An 8,999-nucleotide genomic window follows, 5' to 3' on the forward strand; every position below is an offset into this window, starting at 1 on the left:
TAATTAATTAATCAAAATTAACACATTAAAGTCCCACCCCTAATATATATCTAAAAATATATCTAAAATACAAGACACACACACACACACACACACACACACACACACACACGCTCAGCTACAGCTGCCTGTCACCATTATCAGTGCCAAACTGAGCCCAGTGCCCCTAAACAAGGACAAAGAGTAGCAGAAACCAAACCAGGCAGTGTGGTGAGTCCAGACATCACAGCACAGGATGGTGACAAGAACCCGACTGTCTGCACCCTGCATCAAAGGCCAAGAAGCAGTGGAAGCCTGCAGGAAGGTCTCCATCAGTGTCTGAGGCCCAGAGCACCACCCGAGCCATGGGACAGCAAACAGGCCCAAAGACAGCCCCAGCCCACAGGACACCCACCTGAGCCCCCCACACCTACTGCCCCCACCACCCCCTGACAGAGAAAAAGGTGCCCACCCTGTACCAGAGAGCCAGACACAGGGGCAGAGCACTGGAAGTCTTCATGCTTCTATATTCATTATAAATGCTTCTGAAAAGTTTGTATTGTTTCCATGTTCATCGTATCTATAATGAGAACAGCTGCACACAACTGCAGTGTCTCCATAACAGCCATCAACATAACAGAGAACATGTAAGTGCGAGACTTGCACATCACATCATTAAAAATAGCACAAATTTGAAAGGAAAATTAATATATCAAATGATAATATATTACTTTAGATTAATATATTAATTTTTAAAGCACAAATGATATGAGGATGAGAAACACTAGCCTGTGTTTGATGGACCTGAGCTTCAGGAGAAGCTCCTTCAGGGTGTGATGGTCTCACTGCAGGTCAGAAACGCAGTGATGACTCTGCTTCCTGTTTGTCTTCACTGTTAAACAGGAGCGACAAATGCACAGAAATGCAGACACATGAGTGAAGGAGGCTCATATAGTAACGTGTTTCCTGTGGTTTCACCCTGAATCTTATCAGTTTGTATTTCTGTGTAAACGCTGAGGGGGAAGCACTGAGATACATGAGACACTGAGCAGGACTTCAACAGGGAGCTGTAGCTGCTGAATAACCTTCTTCTTTAGTTTCTTTGTGACAACAGAAATTAAAACTGTTTAGTTGGATCAGAACAACCGACAGACACCAATCATTCCTTTGAGTGAACAGCAGGAGGCGACATGTTTTCTTCACATACTTTCTCATATTTGGCTAATAACTGGACTGTTAATGAAAAAGAAAAACTGGGATTCATACATAAAGAAAACCCATTAGAGAATCTGCTTCATTTACTGACAATCCAGCAGACCTGCTCTGGGTTCATGGATCTGTTACAAAGACTAACTGAAATATTTCACTGCTTTATTTCCTCTGAGGAAGTACAAACCCACAGTCCCAGTTTAGCTGCCTCTGCCTTTTAGCAAAGAGCCGCCTGTTTGACACTTTCTGAAAGTGAGTCCCAAACTTCTCTGCAGCTAAAGAAAGAAAGAAGGAGCTGATGTTTGAATAACTTTTCATCTTTCTATCAGATCAGTGACCATCTCAAAATAAACCCCCTTCTTACTAAGACTTGAAAGCACTGACCCAGTGTTTGGGTCATACTTAGGTCCTGAACTGTGTGAACTTTTCTCTGCTTCTTTGTTGTGTTATTGGTTCTGTTTTCATTTCTGCTTTCCCATTTTTTCCTGGTGTGTAGTGTCTAGTCCAGAGATCCTCAACTCCAGGGCTCGAGGTCCGGTGTCCTGCAGGTTTTAGATGTATCTCTGCTTCAACACACCTGAGTCAAATATAGAAGTCATTAGCAGGACTCTGGAGAACTTGACTGCATACTGAAGGAGGTCATTCAGCCATTTGATTAAAGTGTGTTGGATCAGGGACACATCTAAAACCTGCAGGACACCGGACCACGAGGCCTGGATTTGAGGATCCCTGGTCTAGTGTGTTTCTCTGGCCTCCATCCTGTTTTATTTTGACAGTCTTGTGTTCTCTGTGTGACTTCCTTTTTGCCATGTTATTGTGCTCACCTGTGTCCCCACCTGTGTTGTTGTTCTGTGGGTCCTCTGCTTGTTGCTGTGTGTTTTCCCTTGTTAGCCTCCAACTGTGTCTTGTTTTGTGTAGATTTTGGGTTTTGGGATTTTTGTCTTTAGTATTTCTGGACATTGAAAAGAGTTTCAGCTTTAAAGCTGCTTAACAAAAACAACAAAAATATTAAACATTTTCTAAACATAACCAGCTGAAACCATGTGAAATAAATGTAATTTAATTGTAATTAAATGTAATGTTAATCAGGGCATCAGTGTTGAACTGTCCACACTGATAGAGACGGTTTAACCCTTTATGACCACAGAACAAGTCTGCCAGACCAAACTTTACGTTTTTACATGCTGTGGATTATTTTGTTACACATCAATAGAATCATTATATCCCCAATTTTAATAATATGTATTAAATAAATCTGTATTAACTAAAGAAAGTAGCTTAAAGTGCACTAACCCACAAAAAAAGAAAAACATTTATTTTTATGAATTTTTCTAGATAAACGACACAGGTGTATGATTCAAAATTTTCAATGACACGAAGCTGCACAGGAAGCTTTTCAAACCACAGAAAATTAATTTTTATTGTGTTCATAACTTTATTTTTGTAATACACTCATTTTTGTGAATGGTTGGAAAATGCCTAGTGTGCAAAATTTACAAAGAGAACGTGTCATGTAAGAGCTGTGTGGCAGGCAGGAAGGAGGACCCCACCACAGGATACATCAGACAGAAGTAAAACATCAAACTTAGCTTTACTGGCTAGCAGCACAAACAAAAGGCAGGACTGGACAGAACCAGCAGCATATGATGCAGAACTCCAGAAAATAAGGTAACAACAACAAAAAAGCAAGGGAGGCAAAGACAACAGGCAGAGAAAACATGAGACTTAAATACACAGGAGGGCTGATGAGGGAAGTAAAAACAGGTGGGACCACAGGTGACGCTGGTTACCTAGATGAGACCAGGGGAAGCAAAACTCAACACAACAGAGACCAGACAACTATCAAAATAAAACAGGTAGACAGAAGGGGAACAACAACGCAAACTCAACCCTACAATCAAAAGAAGCCCAGAACAGAACAGACAAAAATAAGCAAAACAAAACACGGGGTCCACAGGACCAGGACCATGACAGCATTTTCAAAGTTCTAGTGAGTCTGTAGAACTCATTCAATTCAATTCAATTTTATTTATATAGCACCAAATCACAACAAACTGTCGCCTCAAGGCACTTTGTATTGTGGGTAAAGACCCTACAATAATACAGAGAAAACCCAACAGTCAAAACGACCCCCTATGAGCAGCACTTGGTGACAGTGGGAAGGAAAAACTCCCTTTTAACAGGATGAAAACCTCCATCAGAACAGGGCTGGGGGGGGGGGGGGTCATCTGCTGAGGGGGGAGAGACAGAGATTAATAATAACTAATGATTAAATGCAGAGTGGAGTATAAACAAAGTAAATAAGGTGAATGAGAAGAAACAGTGCATTATGTGAACCCCCCCCAGCAGCCTAGGCCTATAGCAGCATAACTAAGGGAGGGTTCAGGGTCACCTGATCCAGCCCTAACTATAAGCTTGATCATAAAGGAAAGTTTTAAGCCTAATCTTAAAAATAGATAGGGTGTCTGTCTCCTGAATCCAAGCTGGGAGCTGGTTCCACAGAAGAGGGGCCTGAAAGCTGAAGGCTCTGCCTCCCATTCTACTCTTAAGTATCCTAGGAACCACAAGTAAGCCAGCAGTCTGAGAGCGAAGTGCTCTGTTGGGGTGATATGGTACTATGAGGTCTTTGAGATAAGATGGGGCCTGATTATTCAAGACCTTGTATGTGAGGAGAAGGATTTTAAATTGTATTCTAGATTTAACAGGGAGCCAATGAAGAGAAGCCAATATGGGAGAAATCTGCTCTCTCTTTCTAGTCCCTGTCAGTACTCTAGCTGCAGCATTTTGGATCAGCTGAAGGCTTTTCAGGGAGCTTTTAGGACAGCCTGTCCAGAACCTCAACAGGTGACTGCTGAGACACCTCTGTTGGGCTAACTTGCAGCCCACGATGATGGAGGTGGTGAAGACCCCCGGGGACATGACAATAGGCCTTGGTTGATGGTGGAGACTCTGGTGGATTGGCAGGTGGCTGACGGAGAAGGTTGAAGTTGATGACGGAGGCCTTCTGGGGGTTTGGCAGGACTCATGACCTGGTGACCTGGTGAGGCTGGGACTGAGTGGGACCCTTGGATGCTGGCTTAGACAATCATGGACGCACCACGGCTCACTAGGGTGGCAGTGACTGCTCGGGTGGTGCAGGTGAGGATGACAGTGGAGGTGCTGCTGCAGGCTCAGACACTTGAGAGTAGACTGGGAGGCAGAGTCTTCAGCTTTCAGTTCAGTATATCTCAGGTGGTACTCTGAGATGGGCTTTATAGTTAATTAAGAAGCTATCTGGTGAAAACCTGGACTTGTTAGGAGACAGTATCCATCCATCCATCCATGCTGTCTTTCTGTCAGGAGGTCTTCAGAGATCCTGTTCTCCTGTCATGTAGCCACAGCTTCTATAAAGCAACAACACACGAGTGTCCAGTTTGTAAGAGAAGATCTTCAAGGTCTGATCCACCTTTAAACCTGGCTTTAGAGAACCTGTGTGATTGGTTCTTACAGCATGAGCCAGAGGTGAGAGAGCATCAGCATCAAAGTTGTGTTTTCTAGTTCGATATAAGAGTTTGAATGAGAAGGTGGAGCAGACATCAATCTGTAACTTGTAGCATCCAGTTTAGCTGATTTAGCAGGTATGTTAGTGGGTCAGTAATCACAGTAAAATGGATCCATGGAGATCATCATCAAACTTTTCAGTGATTGTTCACTTCAGAGCCAGGAATTCCAGTTTATGTGCAGGGTACATAAACTGGACTATACAGTCACTCTGGTTTGCTCTTGATGCTCTGGGTACAAGGTGGGACCTAAACCAGTGGAGCTGGCATCAGTCTGCAGTGTGTGCTCTTTGGAGGTCTCATTGTTGGACCTGTGCTTAATTTCATCAGCACCAAAGCAGCTGAAACTGATGAAGACCCCTCTGATACTTACTGAGCACATCAGTATCAGACCTTTAACTGGCTCGATGCTCTGACTGCAGAGTGAGCAGTTTGAGGAGTGTATAAAGGGTTAAAGTAGAGCTGGTTATGTATCTGTAGCTGTGACCCTGCTCACTGGGACAGCACAGAAACTAAATGTAATGCAGCCATGCTGTAAATCTCTGAAAGGATGAGTTTAGCTGACCTGAGGTCATTTTTTAGAAAAGACTGAATCCAAATGGGTTCTGTTTCTTTTTAGAAACAAGATTTGTTTCTCAAAAAATGCCAGAAAACAACTTTTCTGCCACTTTTAGGAGTTTTCTAGACTACGAGGATATTGTGTATATGAAGGCCTCAGCCAGTCCTCTGTTGGATGATGTCTATCATGGAGCTTTATCACAGGTAGCAAAGCACCTTACTCACCATTGCACCCTGTATTCTTTAGTTAAATGGCCCTCTCTACATACTCGTAGACTGTTACACTGGAATACCTTCATTTACAAATCCATCCTCCAGCTGGTTCCCTCATACTTCTTACCACAGTCTTCACTCTCAGGACTTTATTACATTCAGTGTCCCATCAGTGAGCACTGAGCTTGAAAAAAAAGCATCCTCCTTCTCTGCCCCCTGCACCTGGAGCTCCAGCAGGACCTGAAGCTCTCCAGTCTGGTTACACTTGGAGAGTTCAATATGTCTGTAGGCACTTGTGTTTGTTATCAGTAATAACTGGTTTGTTGATAATTGTATGTTATGGATTTTTAGAAGTGTTAAGTAGATTGTATTATTACTGTTTTTATGTCATTTTCTTGATGCATGTAACAGGTCTCTCTTTTAAATGAGACAATAAGGCTCAAGAGACATTCCTGTATAAATAAAGGATTACTAATAAAAGTAATAATTAAAAAAGGCCTAAAAATATCCTGAATAACCTTGGACATGAGTTTGCTACAGGACCTGTTCCCACGCTCGGTGTGAAACTCTCTGCTTTGGCTCCTGTTTTCCAGAAACAGACTGAAAAACGTTGGTAACTCAGTCCACTGATTGAAGGGCCGACACCCTGATGTGAGCACACTTTGGAGAGTGGAGCGTTCTCATTGGGCCCTCCTAATGAAAACATTAAAAACAACTATTAATGAGGCCCTCACAGGTGGACCTAACTGTACATTTATCATTACACTCTGTACACAAAGTTTAAATCAGCTGCTGCTACAAAGTGAAGCTTCAGCTGTTTAAACACTCATTGATGAAAGTTCACAAAGACTTTATAAAAGTTTTCATCTTAAAATGAAAGCAAATAAAACCAGTTTCACAGCTGAAGGCAGGCTGAACCCTGAACCCTGCAGTGGCCTCAAATACACGATATGGTGAAGCAACGCTGACAAGAGGAAGTCTAACGAAGCTCCGCCCCTGACTCCACTAAACTGACACAAACCAGGAAACAGGCTGTGGTTGTTCCAGTTACAGCATTTTTGACTGCAAAAATAAAAAAAATATAGCTTGTCTTCTTCACAAAGAGACCGAGGTTTTGTATGTACTTCAAAGAGTTCAGGAACAGCAGCTAATTTAATTTGGGTATGCTTTTTCAGGCGTTTTTGGTGATTTTGGAGCAGACAGGTAACAGGTTAATGGTTGAAACAACAGCACGTATAGGAGGAAGGAGGGAGGGTAGTGCTCGGATGAAACTCCACCCTTGACTTCACTTAACTGACACAAACCAGGAAACAAGATGTGGTTGTTCTCGGTGCAGAGAGACACAGACGATCAGACTGAGCTCAGACCAAAGCAGCAGCTTCCTCTGAGTGAGTCCAGCTACAGGAGAGAAAAGTGGAAACTCCAACACTGCTGCTTCAAGCTGCTGACGCTCCACACACTGAAGGTGAGTCTGAGCAACAACACGACTCACAGGAAGTTTCAGTGAAGGTAGCAGAGGAGGGAGGGGAGCAGGACTGACTGTACTTCCTGTTTGCAGCTTCACTCACAGACTCAATGGCTTCCAGATCAGAGGAGGATCTCTGCTGTCCGGTCTGTCAGGAGGTCTTCAGAGATCCTGTTCTTCTGTCATGTAGCCACCTTCTGTAAAGACTGTCTGAGGAGATGGTGGAGGGAGAGAGTAACTCACGAGTGTCCAGTTTGTAAAGAAATATCAGTGTCTGATCCACCTTTAAACCTGGCTTTGAAGAACCTGTGTGAGTCTTTCTTACAGCAGAGAGATCAGAGAGCTTCAGAGGATCTCTGCAGTCTGCACTCTGAGAAACTCAAACTCTTCTGTCTGGACCATCAGCAGCCAGTGTGTGTCGTCTGCAGAGACTCAGAAAAACACAGCGAGCACAGATTCAGACCCATCGATGAAGCTGCACCACAACACAAGAAGGAGCTTCAGGAAACTCTGGAGCCCTTAAAGAAGAAGTTAAAGGTTTGTGAAGAAGTTCAAGTGAAGTTTGATCAAACAGCAGAACACATTAAGGTCCAGGCCCGACACACAGAGAGGCAGATTAAGGAGCAGTTTAAGAAGCTTCACCAGTTTCTAGCAGAGGAAGAGGAGGCCAGGCTGGCTGCACTGAGGGAGGAAGAGGAGCAGAAGAGTGGGATGATGAAGGAGAAGATGGAGGCTCTGAGCAGAGAGATAGCAGCTCTTTCACACACAGTCAGAGCCACAGAGGAGGAGCTGAGAGCTGAAGACGTCTCATTCCTGCACAGCTACAAGGCTGCAGTGGAAAGAGTCCAGCGCTGCCCCCTGCTGGATGATCCACAGCTGCCCTCAGGAGCTCTGATAGACCAGGCCAAACACCTGGGCAACCTGACCTTCAACATCTGGAACACCATGAAGGACATGGTCTCCTACACTCCTCTGATCCTGGACCCAAACACTGCTCATCCAGGACTCATCCTGTCTGAAGATCTGACCAGTGTGAGATATGGAGGAGGAGAGAGGAAGAAGCTTCCTGATAATCCAGAGAGGATTGATGATTATTCCTCTGTCCTGGGCTCTGAGGGCTTTAACTCAGGGACTCACAGCTGGGATGTTGATGTTGGAGACAGTACATACTGGTTTCTGGGTGTGTTAGCAGAGTCTGTGCTGAGGAAGGGAGACATACAGTCTGGATTATGGAGAATATGCTTCTATAAAGGTGAATACTCAGCATTCTCTCTATCAGCTGAAACTGTTCTGTCAGTGCAGAAGAAGCTCCAGAGGATCCGAGTGAATCTGGACTGGAACAGAGGAAAGCTGTCGTTCTCTGATCCTGATACTAACACACACATACACACCTTCACACACACTTTCACTGACAGCATGTTTCCACTCATTGGCACTCTGGAAGGTGAAGTTAAGGTGCTGCCATTGAAGGTGAGGGTGCAGCAGATGAGCTGAGGATGATGATGTTTCAGTGAATTGAAGCTGTTAAACTGCAGCTGTCCTCCTGCTGCCTCGTTCTTCCAAAGCTCTTTGTTTCTCTTTTAGTTTCACTCTTTCTTTCTCTTCCTGCTCTCCACCTTTTCACATGGAAATCATTTCACTGTTTCTCACTGAATGACTCCCCAAACTAGATCTGAGCTTCTACCAAGTTTACAATCATTCCAAGTGATTCCTGTTTGTGTTTGATGTGAATGGAGATGATTTAGTTTGCTGGGATCTGGACTGACAGCAGCAGTTTGTTGTTGTCTTCTTGTCTCTTTGTGACAACAATAAATGTGTTGTTGAAACATGATTCATGTTGTCAGCAGTGATGCTGACATGAAGCTTCGTGGGGCTTCATTTGCTCTCCTGCGCCATCAAGTGGACAGAAAATGTAACTCAGTGATTAGAATCACAGCGTGACTGCAGTGTGAGTCTGTGAACACAACAAGTTAATAAATGATGTTTGTGATGCTGAACTCATTCATATGGTGTCTGTCTTTATGATGCAATGGTGG

General features: G+C 43.8%; 1 pseudogene; it reads left to right on the plus strand.

Annotated features, from left to right (window-relative positions):
• Positions 1–6,826: 6,826 nt before the first annotated feature.
• On the plus strand, positions 6,827–8,901 carry LOC115777242 (nuclear factor 7, brain-like; annotated as a pseudogene).
• Positions 8,902–8,999: the final 98 nt, after the last annotated feature.

This window comes from Archocentrus centrarchus, unplaced genomic scaffold (genome assembly GCF_007364275.1).
Source record: "Archocentrus centrarchus isolate MPI-CPG fArcCen1 unplaced genomic scaffold, fArcCen1 scaffold_45_ctg1, whole genome shotgun sequence".
Taxonomy (NCBI): domain Eukaryota; kingdom Metazoa; phylum Chordata; class Actinopteri; order Cichliformes; family Cichlidae; genus Archocentrus; species Archocentrus centrarchus.